The sequence below is a fragment of the Mytilus californianus genome, unplaced genomic scaffold (genome assembly GCF_021869535.1).
Source record: "Mytilus californianus isolate M0D057914Y unplaced genomic scaffold, xbMytCali1.0.p SCAF_1, whole genome shotgun sequence".
Classification (NCBI taxonomy): Eukaryota; Metazoa; Mollusca; class Bivalvia; order Mytilida; family Mytilidae; genus Mytilus; species Mytilus californianus.
In genome coordinates, this window is record NW_026262581.1 from 44,513,067 (window position 1) to 44,528,941 (window position 15,875).

General features: G+C 32.2%; 1 protein-coding gene across 6 annotated transcripts in view; it reads left to right on the plus strand.

Moving 5' to 3' along the window:
* LOC127701890 (protein MON2 homolog) overlaps positions 1-15,875 on the plus strand; it is a 126,009-nt gene that overhangs the window by 37,926 nt on the left and 72,208 nt on the right. For 4 of the 6 annotated variants that reach the window (XM_052205868.1, XM_052205898.1, XM_052205891.1 and 1 more), the window contains 2 exons: positions 10,965-11,022; positions 11,431-11,506. The exons of 1 other annotated variant lie outside the window; for it this stretch is intronic. The gene's annotated coding sequence lies outside the window, so the exon portion shown is untranslated. The remainder of the gene's footprint in view (positions 1-10,964; positions 11,023-11,430; positions 11,507-15,875) is intronic. One more of the 6 variants, XM_052205877.1, reaches the window with a different exon arrangement.

Genomic DNA, 15,875 nt, shown 5'->3' on the forward strand with positions numbered 1-15,875 from the left:
TATTTTAGGATTATTATAGTCACTGTAAATTTAATATTACTAGAAACATGCAGCTATTTCAATATTGGATTAAAATCTGCAATGAACAAAACATGAATATAGAAGATAATAAGGACATTCAGTGTATTAAAACAAATAATCATAATAATATTGAACATTGAATTCTTTTTTCATGATCTTGGCAAAATTGAAGTACTTGATTAATCCAAAGTGTCAAAATTTGACACGCCGAATTTAACCACTACTGTTTTGATGAAAACACCAAAGTATCCCGTTTACTGTATTAAGCTACTCTCATAATATTTAGTTTGAATTCACTTGCAGATGAAACTATTCTCACAATAAAAGGTAGTAAAATTATAAACTTTACTAAAGCTTAAATAAAGGTTTTCCCTGATGACATTGTTCAATGTTTTATTCAAAATATTATTTCATGTAAAATTAGTCATTTTAGGCTTAATAGTCTTAAAATAAATTATAGTAACCCAGTAAAACAAATAACCGATAGACATGTAGAGGTCAATATACAGCCTTCAACAATAACAGATGTCTTAACAAATTGTGAATAAAAATTGTAGTGATTATAAAAAATCTGCAATGAGCAACACTCCTATCCAAATGAAACCATAGCATTGCAATATGACAGTCAGGGGAATAACTAAAGCTGGCACATTATTGAATAACCAATGAAAGCTAGTCTGGGAAGTAGTACTTAACTCAACGATAGAGCACAGTAGTTAACAAACAATAGTGAAAATATGAATGCTCAGAGTGACTGAAAGCAAGCTCATTAAGTCTTAACCTACTTATGAGAAATGATGTTATATTGATCACTTTGATTCAAAGTAAATTTCATACAGCATTGCCATTATCAGTACAGGTAGACACACTTTTGTACAATGCTCAGAATACACCTGTACAGATTATCAATTCTACAGCAATTTTTATTTAGTGAAACCAATTTGGCATCATTTTGGTCGCAGGCCCAACATACATTTCATAATTCAGGCTAAAATGACCTGTCACCTCAGTTGAGTTTTGTGGTCTGGTTCATTTATCATAAATTTGTTTTGTTTTAGTACTATTCTGCAATTCTTTTATCTCTGTCAATAAAATTGAGAATGGAAATGGGGAATGTGTCGAATAGAGACAACAACCCGACCAAAGAGCAGAAAACAGTCCAAGGCCACAAATGGGTCTTCAACACATCAAAAACAAACTGACAATGCCATGGCCAAAAATAAAAAGACAAACAGACAAATAATAGTACAGATGACACAACATAGAAAACCAAAGACTAGGCAACACGAACCTCACCAAAAACTGGGGGTGATCTTAGGTGCTCCGGAAGGGTAAGCAGATCCTGCTCCACATGTGGTACCCGTCGTGTTGCTTATGCTATTACAAATCCGGTAAATAGTCTTAATTCGGTAGATCACATTCTTGAAAAGGGAAGGGTATTGTAGTTAGGACATAAGGAACATATCCGATATCATTTGTGAAACGGTTATTCCATAACGGTCAACCAACTCGTGATGGCGTCCGTAAAATTTACAAAGGGATGATTTCAACTTCACCATTTGGAACTCTCTGTTTAATAGCTTCCTTGTGAGCAGCAATCCTCTATCAAGGAAATCATGATAGGAAATACAAGCCCGGGAATATCGTATCAATTGGGAGATATATACTCTGTATGCAGGCGCTGCTGGAATGTTGCTTCATAGAAATGGAAAGTTCACAATTGGGAAGCTGAAATCATCTCTTTTGTCGTAAAGTTTTGTTTTCAACTGACCCTCATTGTCAATTTCTAGATGTAAGTCAAGATATGAGGCAGACTTAACTGTATCTGTAGTATCCTTTATCTCTAGTTCGATGGGATAGATTCGTTCAACATAGTCACCAAATTTTGTATTATTTAGTAAGAGAACATCGTCTATATAGCGGAATGTAAAGTTAAAGGATATGGCTAACTTCTTATCTTTCTTCCTAAGAAGTTCCTGTATGAAGTCAGCCTCATAATAATAAAGAAACAAGTCGGCAAGAAGAGGGGCACAATTGGTTCCCATTGGAATTTCGACAGTCTGTTGAAAAACACGTCCTCCAAACGTAACAAATATGTTGTCAATCAAGAAATCAAGCATCTTGATAATGTCAGTTTCAGAGAATTTTTTGTTTGAATCAGAGTGATTCTTTACAAAGTAGGATTTATCCCTCCCCAAGACAAGATACTTGTATCTACGTTCGCCATTCTTTTTAATGAAACAAAGTAATAACAACTCTTTCAATTTGTCTTTTAGTTTGGAATGGGGAATACTTGTGTAAAGTGTAGAAAAATCAAATGTTTTAATACTATTGCAAGATGAGAGAGTCTTAGATTGTATGTACTCTAAAAGATCTTTGGAATTTTTTAGTATCCACATCTGATTCAACATATAAATGAACTAAAATTAAAAAAACATACAAGACTTACAAAGGCCAGAGGCTCCTTACTTGGGACAGGCACAAAAATTGTGGCAGGGTTAAACGTGTTTTGTGAGATCTCAACCCTCCCCCTATACCTCTAGCCAATGTAGAATAAACAAACACACAGCAATACGCACAGTAAAACTCAGTTTATAAGAAGTCCGAGTCCGATGTCAGAATAGGTAACAGAAGAAACAGAGCAAAATGACAATGATACATAAATTAACAAAGGACTACTAGCAGTTACTGACATGCCAGCTCCAGACCTCAATTAAACTGATTGAAAGGTTCTGTCTTCATCATCAAGCACAATCCCTCCCGTTAGGGGTTTTGTATCATACCATCATAAAATATATGAGAAGAACATAACCTGTATCATGCCAACAACTGGTTTTAGAATAAATGTGTTTATTTCCGATGCAAAGACCCTATGAGTGAATCAATATTAATTCCAAAATATGCCATCTTTAATGACCTGACAACAGTATCGTAACTATATCCCTTCTGAATAAGTCTGTTTAAAGGTTTGGTTAGCTTTTGAGGTGAATGATGACATTTTTGTGCTTTGTACAGAATATTACCATAAAAGATTGGATGTGAAATACCTGAACATATAAGATGTCTGCATGTTGATTTATATTTACAAATGATGTCCTTGTACCGTTGATAAAATTTAGTAAATGCCAACTTTCATCTTCAGATGGGCTTACTCTGCATTTGAGCTTCTTCCTAATTAAGAAAACTGGTAATTATACATAAGACATGGGAGAGGAAGTCCATTTGGTGGATAAGGTTTCAAACTGCCCTTTTAACTGATTTTAAATGTCCACTTGTTTTCCAAGACAGTGCCTTAAGCAGTTAGACAAGCTAGGTACTCTGTCTATTATTTTTATTATTATTACTTGCTCACCTGACCCAAAAGGTCAAGTAAGCTTTTCTCATCACTTAGCATCTGTCGTCCGTCGTCAGTTGTTGTCCTCTGTTAACTTTTACAAAAATCATCTCCTACAAAAGTGCTTGGTCACAATCATCCTTGGGGTATCATCGTTTCAAAAATTGTGTCAGACATCCCTGCCTGTCAACCAACATGGCTAAAAATATAACATAGGGGTAAATGCAAGTTTTGTCTATTACCTTGAAAACCACTATCGATAAAAAAAATCTGACATGGGCAGATATGTTCAGAATGTTGAAATCTACCCAATATCCATTTACATCAAAACTGTTAGACTACTTCTTTAATAGGAGTTATTTCCCAATTTTTTCATGTTTGCGTTTTATCTTGAAAACTATAAAAGATGGAGAGAAACTTTCCATAGCAAAAATGATCAGCAAGACAAGATCTACAAACAAGTTGGCTTAGCTCACAAGTTGGCTGAAATCATCAGTTAACTTATTATTGGAGTTATTGTCCTTCAATGACAATTATTACCGATTATAACAGATAGATAGAAATCTAAACAGCAAAAATGATAAGCAAGACAAGATCTATAAATAGATAATGACTTTGAAAATTTCATGAAAATAACAGTTATAAGGACTTTTCTCTAAACACCTTCACTTATTGAGCTGCTTTTAGTTTGTGAGTCTTCTATGACGAGTTACAGATCAAGTTTATGATTGGTTCCGCTCCGCTGAATTTTGCCGAAATTAGGGGCAAAATTTCATGAAAAAGCAGTTATACAGACTTTTTTCTAAACCCCTTCACATACTGAGTTTATTTTTAGTATTAGAGTCTATTGAGTTACAGTTCGAGTTTAAGTTTGGTTCCCCTAGATTGATTTTGCCGTAATTACAGGCTTTTGGAAATTTTGTGGAAATAACAGTTATACAGACTTTTTTCTAAACCCCTTGATATATTAAGCTGATTTTTAGTAAGTGAGTCTACTATGATGATGAGTTACAGATTGAGTTTATGTCTGTTTCTGCTCTACTGATTAGTTCCGAAATTACAGGCTTAGACTTTGATAATTTCCTGAAAATAATAGTTATAGTGACTTTCATTCTCAAATTTCCACTCCTTTTAATGGATTCAAGCTTTTTTTGCAAGCAGGGCCATTTGTGTCGTTACGATACATCTAGTTATCTTAAAAACTATAATGAAGAGATAGAAACTGTAAAGGCAAAAATAATCAGCTGGACAAGAACTACTAATACATCAGCATTACTGAAACTGTCAGTCAAATATTTCTTGAGTGTTGATGTTTACCAAAAAGTGGCTATTGTTAAAGATGCAGGTAAGTGACACAGGCTGTTTAGAGGCTCTAGTTATTAATTCAATGTACTAGTATTATTCCCTCTTACCGAGCCTCTTACATTGGTGCTCCTTTCTAAAGTTTTTTTGCAGAGCTTGTCAGTGCATCTTCAACTTTATCAACCTAAATGTAGTGTATTTCATTTAATTTCATCTAAATATTTGATCAAATACTTAATGAATTTTTTGTTATTAGAAGGAAATGTTTTCATTGATCATGAAACAAATTTTATACAAGATGGCCATAATAACAGCAATCTTTAAGTTTAATTATTTTGATCTTGTATAAATACCGATCATCACTCCCAAATTGCCAATTTAATCCATGCTGTTTTTAGATCATTTCAACCTTTATGTCTTCAGGAAACCTTTAGATTAGCAATCAAAGTCTGAAATAGCTGTTATGAAATTATTGTTTATGAAACAATCGGGGATAAACGGCTTTTAATACAGTAACAAAACTATACTGGTACTGGTCTGTTCTTGATGTTTCCTTACCTATGGTAGTTTCAAATTATAGTACCTGGTGAGCTAATTCTTGGTATGGATTATTTAGTCACTAAATACCCTGTGTGTTATTATATTGATCTAAATACAGAACAATTGTCATACAAGTGGGAGGTTTGGTCCATAAAACAAATGCCATGTCACTATTTTCTCTGAAAAATGTCTGTCCAAAATAAGGAACTGTATGACAGTCTGTCATCATTTCTTCTGATAATGCTTTGATGGCGTTTCTCAAACAATATATGTACATTGTCAGAAAATATATTATTTTTATAGCTTTAGAAACAGGAAGAAAAGCAAGGCTTTTTGTAGCTAGTGCAAATGAATTATATTTTTTCCAACAACATACATAAATTGATTTTTCTTGCAATTTTTCATTGACACTTACATTCAGTTTTTGGGGTTTTTTTTTATCTGTTGTCCTTGATTCTTGTTGAAATTGACATGACTAAACGCTGACCACAATGAGGACATCAAAAATCAACTATGAGTAATGTGTTACAGTGTACATTAGTTGGCTTGTTGCAGGATATATATATATATTTAGGCATATATTTAATTTATTTATTGTGTACAGTTATGATTTTTATAACGATCCAACGCCCTCATATGAAAGATCATTTACTATTATCTAGATGTTTTATAGATGCAAAGAGAAGTTTGAAAGTTTCTGCTTTTATTTTATATTTATGATTATTCTTGAATTTTGAATTCATTACACCACTAATAAATTACATTTTCAATTATTGATATTCTACATTAAACTGTCTTTGCAGAAAAATTACAGATAACAATAAAAAAAAGTTTATTACATTTTCATTTCTTCTGTCTGACACTGAAGGGTTTTTCAAGTAGCACTGATTGGGTGATTAATTTAAGAATTTTGATAAGTGATTATTTTAGATGATTTGACCTATTCGACCCAGCAAGGAATTCATAATAGCAATCAGATTTTCACTTCTATGACAATAAATATTTCATAAACTACAAATACTGCTGATTTATAATTTCATACCTGATAAGATTAGTATCTACCTATCATAAAACTAGCTATATCTGTTAGTATCATTACTATTTTATCATTGTAAGTGGATGTTTACCTCAATAATTAGACACATTTACAAATTACCTGCTGTTTCAGATTCATCAACATCATACACTTCATCTCTTAAATAGCAGTAGCCTTCTGGTATTGTTCTATTTGGGGCATGACACTAGCTTATTTACAGTGCTCAGAATGGGTGTAGTATACTAAGGACACTTATTTTTAATCATGTGCTTTTTCAATTCATAAGAAGGGGAAGATTAAAGAAATAAAGGCGAATTTGATAATCACAAAACATATTTATATAACTGTAAGATGCCATCCTTATCCTTCATCAGGCTATCTGCTATATTTGAATTTTGTCAATATAAAAGGAGATGTGGTATGATTGACAATGAGACAACTGTCCACCAGAGTTAAAATGAAGTGGCCACAGTACAGCCTTCGACAATGAGAAAAATCCATACCTTATAGTCTGCTAAAATTATAAGACCCAGACATGAAAATGTCATTTCCAACAAACACCTTACTGCCTTCAAGCTTTTGTTATTTCAGGAAAAAAGGCAATAATTCCTGTATTTTCAGTTCATTGCTATTAGTAATGGTTGTCTTTTTTTATCTATTTGAGGGATATTTTGTTACAAGTCATCATTTACAAAGATATCGTGACATATCTCCTGGGTTATCTTGTTCATATTTATTCTCTCCTTCAACAAAAGTAGTATTTCTTCTGGTTCTTATTTTCAAACATCCTTGTCTGAGCAAAAATTGTATCATTCTTTGGCATTGACTTATGATATTTGATATAAAGGTGTACATGTATTACCTTAAAATAGTGTGTCCTGTATCATTGTGACCTTTGACTACCGATAGTCTGGTTTAAATTGATTTTTTGAGACATTGTCTAGTCCAAAGATAACTTGGTTCATCCTTTGACATATGATTAATATATTTTGTACATGCATTCACCACCTCAAGACAATTGGTGGCTTACCATGGGAGATGACCTTGATATTTGACCTAAATAATTGATTTTATGAATATTTTCATGTCTACTCCAAAACTGTGTAATTTCTTGTTTGCAATGGCAACCTTTTCAGTGCATCGAAGGGTATAGTCCTAAAGGGATAAAGACGAGGTGGTTTTTTAAGACCTTGACTACCCATGAGGGTCTTGCACGGTAAGTCCTAGAGGGGGTTGGTGGACATGTCCCGAACTCTTCATATAATAACTTATGTTTTAATGAGTTGAAATCTTGATGATCCCACCTATAAACCATATGTATTCTTAATTGCATTGATCAAACTTTTTTAGTCCACCATAGGTTTCATGCTCTGGCCCTTTCTTATCATTAAATATTAGATATCTTGAAAACTATTCAGATCCACCCCTTAACCAAATATAATCTTGATTATCATGACAAGACCTTTACAGTGCATCATAGAAGTTATCCTATGGAGTCAGGACCCACCCCCTATATTATATATATGAATGTGTTTTCAGCCTTGTATCACCCTCACAGGTGATCCAATGGATAAAATCTTTCGTAGAGTTGTCACTGGTTCAGACGTACTTATAATATAATTATTTCTGTGACTGCATCCTACATTAATTTGTAAGATCCTCTACAATAGATAGTTCAGCTGATCTGTAATATTCCATCTTCATGCCTTATATATCATGTACTGTGTTACGACGCTAGATAAAAACTGACGAGGAAAGGTAACACCCGGCCACCGAAAGGTTGATTTTGTTGAGCCTAGGTGGTCGAGTGGTCTAGCGAGATGGGCATAGTGCAAGGCTTTTTGGTGCCACGAATCTCAGTAACATGAGTTCGAATCCTGGCCAGGGAAGAACAAAAATTTGCTTCCGCAAATTTACAGATCTAACATTGTTGGGCTGTTATTTAGACGAATTATATATACTGTAAATTCAGAAATTATTGCATGCATTTATTATTGCGATTTTGTCATTTTAGACTTAAATGCGATTTTAATTTTTGCGATATTGAGAAAAATCCTGTTTAATTCATATAAAATAAACAGCTGCGCCATGAGCGCATGATACGCCCGTCGCATAAATAGTTTCTGACATATGGCGTGACATGCGAAAACCACCTTTTTTTTTTACAAAAAACTCAATATCTCTAAAATAAAATTTTGAATCAAAACCAAAAAGTATACAGATCTTTAGATTAATATAACTTAGAAGTGTGTAAAATTTTAAGCATTAATCATAAATCATTTTTGAGATACGGCGCGACATGTGAAAACCCCCCTTTTAAAAAAAAAAAATCAATATCTCAAAAATAAAATTTTGAATCAAAACCAAAAAGTATACAGATCTTTAGATTAATATAACTAAGAAGTGTGTAAAATTTTAAGCAACAATCATAAATCGTTTTAGAGATACGGCGCAACATGTGAAAAACCCCTCCCCCTTTTTTTACAAAATACTCAATAACTCAAAAATAAAATTTTGAATCATCACCAAAATGTATACAGATCTTAAGGTTAATGTAACTAAGAAGTGTGTAAAGTTTTAAGCAATAATTATAAACTGTTTTTGAGATACGGCGCGACATGTGAAAAACCCCTCCCCCTTTTTTAACAAAATACTCAATATCTCTAAAATAAAATTTTGAATCATCACCAAAAAGTATACAGATCTTAAGATTAATATAACTAAGAAGTGTGTAAAGTTTTAAGCAATAATCATAAATTGTTTTTGAGATACGGCGCGACATGTGAAAAAAAACACACACCTGTTTTAGTTACTAAGTCCCATAACTCAAAAAGTTTTAATCTTATTTTCACCAAATTTAGTTACTAAGTCCCGTAACTCAAAAAGTTTTAATCTTATTTTCACCAAAAAGTATACAGATCGTTTGACCATCATAAGAAACAACTATGTTAAGTTTCATGAAATTTGGATAAGTCATTCTCAAGTTACGGTGTGACATGTTTACGCCGGACAGACAGACGGACGGACGGACAGACGGACGGACACCGGACATTTGTATACCATAAAACGTCCCGTCAAAAATTGAAGGGCGTATAAAAATTCAAAATGCGAGTTCGAATTATTGCGTTTATAACCCTGTCGCATTTTTCGCAATAATAAAAACATCGCAATAATTTCTGAATTTACAGTGTATATATATATATATATATAGATTGATAAATATATCACAAACTATTTAGAGCCCTACCCCTAAACCATATGTATTTTGAATTGACTTGACAGACCTTTTACATGCTCCATAGATTTTGTCCAGAGTGGGAACTGTGGCCATGTCCCATCCATTGTTAATTATATTATCAAAAAGGTGAGATTCCCACCTATTTACCATATACATGTATATATATTCTTCTTTATCATGGCAATACCTTTTCATTACTACATATAGATTGTTTGATTGTTTTTGTTTACTTGGCTAATGTTGAGAAATTAGTTTAAGTCTACTAAAAAAGTTCTATCTTTTTCAAATAAGTATACATGTAGTAGTAAAAGTGGTCTCATAAGACAGAGGGTCATTTAATACAGGTTCAATCTATAAAATGCACTGAAAAGGCACCTAAAATTAATGGTCTTATAACAGAGGTTTTGGCTTAATACAGGTGGTCTCTTAAGCAGGTTTAACTCAAAAAGTAAAATGAGTATTTTTGTTAAAATATTGAAATTGTGGCAACAGTGATATTTCTACACTGAAGTGACTTGACTGTTATTCATTCATCATTATATCGTTGTAGATTGTAGTTTCACTATTTTTACAATTTCTGTTTAATCTTACCTCCTTCTTATTCTGTTTAATAATGGCATTCAGATTTATTAGTTCAGTTTGAACACCAGATTCATACAGTATCTTTTGTGTTGTAAATTGTTTGTACTTTTGTTTTTTTGTAAAACTCTGGATTTATAACTAGTAAATTGAGCAGTCACAGGTCATTTGCAAAATGAGGCAAACAAACAGACTTTTTTTTTACAGTCAATATATTTTTGTATTGATAAAATATTTTGATTGAATATAAAACCATTTTCTTTTCCTGGCATCATTTTATTTATCTTTACAAAAAAGAATGAGAGCACACCTGTTTGTCCTTCATCAAAAACCGAATGATCAAACACACCCAATTGAAAGGTTTATCAGTAATTTTGGCGATAAAACTAAACAAAATATGTATCAAATATAAATATTAAGGTAACAGATGCAATGCATACAATACTGCCAATAGGAAATAACAAAGGAACTTAACTACAAGTACATGTTTTTGGTAAAATCAGTGTCCATATATACTGACTAGTACAATCTCTTCAAATAATCCTTGTTGGAACAGTTGATCATTGACCTTTGTAGTCCTCACTTTGTATTGTCACTTTCTAAAGGAAGTAATGGGTAACTTCAATATTGAACAATATTATGTTCTGTACTGAAGTTGTATTTCTGAATCTTTTTTCAAACAGAACCAACATAACATTCATCATTCACATGCAATGTAAACAATAGAATAATTCATGAAATAAATACCTTTTAAAAAGCCTTTACAGCACAAATGTGGAGAAATGAGGGATACTGTTGGAGCACATTCATTCTTGAAAAATCATGCTGGACATCAAATGCAAAATACTGTTTTTTAGGTGAAACTCAATTTAACCAATGCATTGTCTTTAATTGTTTTGTTCTTTCCATTGCAGGATAACATTTCATTGTAAGTTATGTTTCAACACAAGGCTGGTTGTACTTCATATGAAGGTATTTCTTAACTTTTAGTTGGTTTCGAGTTGTTTTAGTGTATTATTGATGTGGAATATCAGCTTCAATCGTTGTTATTTCTTGAAGGACAAACAGCTGTGCCCCATTCACTTTTGCAAAGATTAATGAAATGATACAATCATTTCCAGGAACAAATTAAGGTTTTATATTCCATTCAAATATTTTACCAACCCCAAAATATATTTATTCTGCTATAAATAAATTAAACAATATCAGCTGAACTATTTTGACTTATCATAAAAGATATAAGCTTTGTTTTGGATAAGGCAGTTATTTTTGAAATGAGCAAACAAACTTGTAAAAAGTTGCATTGATATTACAGACAATTTATCTTTTAATGTTTACATTGCATGTGAATGATGAATGTTATGTTGGTTCTGTTTGCAGACCACACATTAACTGCAGTGATTTGTTTTGCCTGGCACAGCCATTGATATATGGAAACAGAGGAAGTTTTCTTCAGGTACAGCTTCTTACATTGACAAATCCATTATGTATAGTTCCTTCATGATGCAATAATTTGTATGAAGAAAAACAAATTAATCTCAATTATTCAACAGATATTTTGGTTAGCCTTCTATAATCAGATTATTTGGTCTGATAATTCAAATTGCTGTATAAGCAGTTCTTGTCACAGAAAGGAATGCATAGTTAGGTTTTGTATTGCCAGATTTTTATGAATTTTAAATTCTAAAACTATTATCCATAGCTACATTCCAGCATTACAACTGATAAGGCCAAGATGTTAAAAAAATAAAATTTAGGATACAAAATACAACTAATTGTCTAATATCGTAAATGGCTATTATATATATAGGTGCAAAAATGTGTGAATGTCTACCAACTTAACATTTCTGTGAAAATAATGGCAGATGACTCCTCGTAATGTCATTTTTTACCAATTAGGCTGTTGCTCATCTAAATCTCAAAATGTGACAACATGTTTTTAACTTTTAGATCACCTGGCCCTTTGACCCATGTGAGCTTTTCTCATCACTTGGCGCCCATCATCCGTTAACTTTTACAAAAATCTTCTCTGAAACTACTGGACCAAATTTAACCAAACTTGGCCACAATCATCATTGGGGTATCTAGTTTAAAATATTTGTCCAATGACCCTGCCTGCTAACCAAGATGGCCGACATGGCTAAAAATAGAACATAGGGGTAAAATGCAAGTTTTGTCCATTATTTTGCAAACCATTATGAATGGAGAAAATCTTACAAGAGCAAAAAAGTTCAGAATGTTGAGCTCTACCAATTGTTCATCAATGTCAAAACTGTCAGGCGACTTTCTTCCCCTTAAATGACAAATATTACCATGTTTTCATTTTTGCCTTTTATCTTGAAAACTATAATAGAGAGAAATTTTAAGTTGCACAATTATGAGCAAGACAAGATCTACGAATAAGTATGCATGTTTGAATTTGTCAGTCGACTCCTAATTTGAGTTTTTTCCTTTGATGACGATTTTTACCAATTTTTTGCATTTTTGCCTTATATCTTAAAAATGATAAGTAAGGCAAGATCCACAAACAAATCAAAATTTACCGATATAGTTAGTAGACTGTCACTCTTCATAGGAGTGATTCACTGTGATGGCCCTTAAATGAGGATTTTTTACCCTCTTTTGTGTTTTGAGCAAAAACTGGAGAAGATAGAAACTAAACAGACAAAATTATCAGCAGTACAAGATCAACAAAAAAAGAAATTTTTGTCATGTATTTTATTCTTGTCTACAAGAAAGTCCATTGTTGATTATGCACATAGACCTAGGTGACCAATACAGGCTCTTTAGAGCCTCTAGTTCATTATTTAAAAGATGTAAGACGTTGGCAGAGTAAGATTATGAGACAAAATTTTTATATTTGTTACTGATAGCTGACAGAGTAGATTGTCAGAACTTTAGAGGGATGTTTTTGATAGATTTAAAATAGGAATTGAGTTTTTGACTTCATAGGGGACATAAAGAGTAGCATCCAAAATACTAACTATTGAAATAAGCATTATATCCAAAATTGCTGCCCCAGGTAGATGCACATAATCTTCTAATCTCATAATATAAGTATTTATCTATTTTAATATAAAAGCACACTACTTTTCTTTTCAACTGTTGGCTCCTTAATTTTAGTTCTGCTATTCAATAATCATAAACTTTGTCTGTGGAAGTCTTTAAGATTAAGTGAAAATCAGTTGAAAAAAAATCCTTGTGAACCTGAATGAGTACTTGTCAACATTTTCTCTGTCACTAGTCTGGTTCTAAATTTCAATCAATAAGAAAAGATTAAGAAAAATCATAATTGAATGGATTTCCTTTTCTGAGAATTGTTTGAGGATAACTATTTTAAAATGTTTGCTATGAAGACATTTATTGTCAGTTTAAAGCAAGGTACGTGACTGGATTTCCTTCTAACAATCAAATGAATTTGAGGTTCCTGAAGGTCCGCTATGTTCAGTTAATAAGGTTATTTGCTTAGAAAAATTGGATTTTTTTTAAGATCTCACTTGAAAGGGGAATAAAAAACGATTTTTCAAAAGTAAACTAGTTTTGTCTCAAACAGAAAGAATGTCACAAAAAGGTGCAATGAATCTGTTTTCTTAAGTATTGCCTCTGTTGAACATTAAGATAAAAAAAAAAGGAGATGTAACATGATTGCAAATGAGACAACTATATATATATCCACCATAGAACAAAATACAATGAAAATATAAACTATTGATCATAGTATTGTCTACAATGATGAATAAACCTCATACCATATGGTAAGCTGTGAAAGGCCCCTGAATACCATGAGAATCTATATGAAGTTGAAAATCCATAAAAAATCTTCCACCTTATGTTGGTTTAATTAGGACTAAGCTGATTCCTTGTTGTGTCTAATGACAGCTAAGCTGTAGCCACTCTCCTGGATCACTTCATTTGCTGTCGTCCTGCTTGAAATGGCTTGACAGATTGCACAGATTCTTCTACAGGACATAAGTTGTCCTATTTGATTTGTGATTCAAGGTATTTTTGGGGTTCCCATAACTCAACGCAGACTTTGTTGTTTCTGCTTATATTATTTGTGGACAGCAGGCTTATGGAATCTTCCATAGAAAAAGACTGACATTTTGTAGTGTAAAGTATTAATTTTATGAAAATGTACAGATGAATCAATATCTCTTGGAATAAATTGTGGAATTCCAAATTTTTGTAAACACCAGAGAGAACAATTTTTGTATTTATTCAATGGGACAGCTCATCAGCTTTGTCTTGCAAAGATTTAAATAGACTGATAAATACAAACTCATTCTGGGGAATGGTCTTATTTCCTGTGCAATAATATTTTGCCCTATTAACATGATTAAGTGTTTGTCTGTCTGTTGTCCCTCTACTATAATTTTGTCAGCTGAAACAAAATGAGACCAAAATTGAAAGAGTTCTTTTTTATAACAATAGAACAAATGTTATTACTTTAATTTCCATAACAAACCTTGCTGCCAAAAGGAAAAATTAAGTTTTCTGATTGGATAAAACTTCTGGGATTTTTTTTTCTTGAAAAAAGCTAGACCAGTTGCAAATGAAGATGACAAAAGTACTCCTTTTTACATCGCGATGACCATGAGGGCATTCCGATGTATTGTTGCCGACGAGATTTCTACTGACTTAACTTTCGTGTTTGACTGGTAACCGATCTATATACGCAGACATTATCGAGTGGAAAATAACATTCCTTATCGCTAGTTTTAAATCCATTTTTTTCAATGAATACTCATAAAAATATTTTGTTCAGAACATAAATTAATAATATGAAAATGTTTTGTCGTTAGAAATATATATATAAGTAAAAAATCATTGATAATATCTATGCACATGTACAGAAAAATTGTGTTAACGCATGCAGAAGAATATCTGTTCTGTTCTGTTCTGTTCAGGTATGTACCTCCGTTTAGATTTGGAGCACTCCACTTATCGGATGAGCAATTTTAAAATATTTACTTAACCGAAAAAGCGGATATCTTTATATTTACAATATGATAGAATATAATTCAAAAATTAAATTAGTTAAGGTGAATTAAATAAGGGTTTATAATGTCTTTGTTGCGTTAAAATATTAAAAGATATTAATAAAAAATAGTATGAACACAGCACAAATTGTGGCAATATGAATCAACTTTTTGCGGTAAAATATGAATGCCTGCTCAAATCCAATCTATTAGAAAAATCAAATTATGACAGAAGAGTGTCCACCATGCACTTGCACTGCACTACTATTAGAATAGTAGAATAGACTGATATTCAAATGGATGAAAATTATATATACATGTAACTGTTATATGCAAACATTAATATAATATATACATGACAACATACCAGAGTATACTGATTTGTATCACTACAATATATAATAGTTATTACAGTGAAGTTGAATTGCCTCTCATTTATTCATCATCCATGAACGAGCTTGTCTCAGAAAAAAATATATATTTGTACATTAACCTCACTTTCAGGTATACAGATGGGATTTTTTTTTCTGAGACAAGTGCTTGTGACCATCCACAAGAACTCGCTTTTATCCGATGTTCAGTACTTCAGTACTTTGATTTGATACATTGTACCAGGTACTGATGGCCCAACAAATATGGCAAGTTTCTTGAGATTTCCTACAGGCAAATTTGTTTGTAGTTGTGTTGGGTCAAGGTTGTTCCTTTTTTTTTAACACAAATTTTATCCTAATTGTCTGCTAGATAAGTTTTTCATTTCATTGTATCATAATTCTTTGATTGCCATTTGAAATTGGTATATCCTCTGTTTTACTGTGTTGTAGAAAATAATGAGACTGTTCAACATAT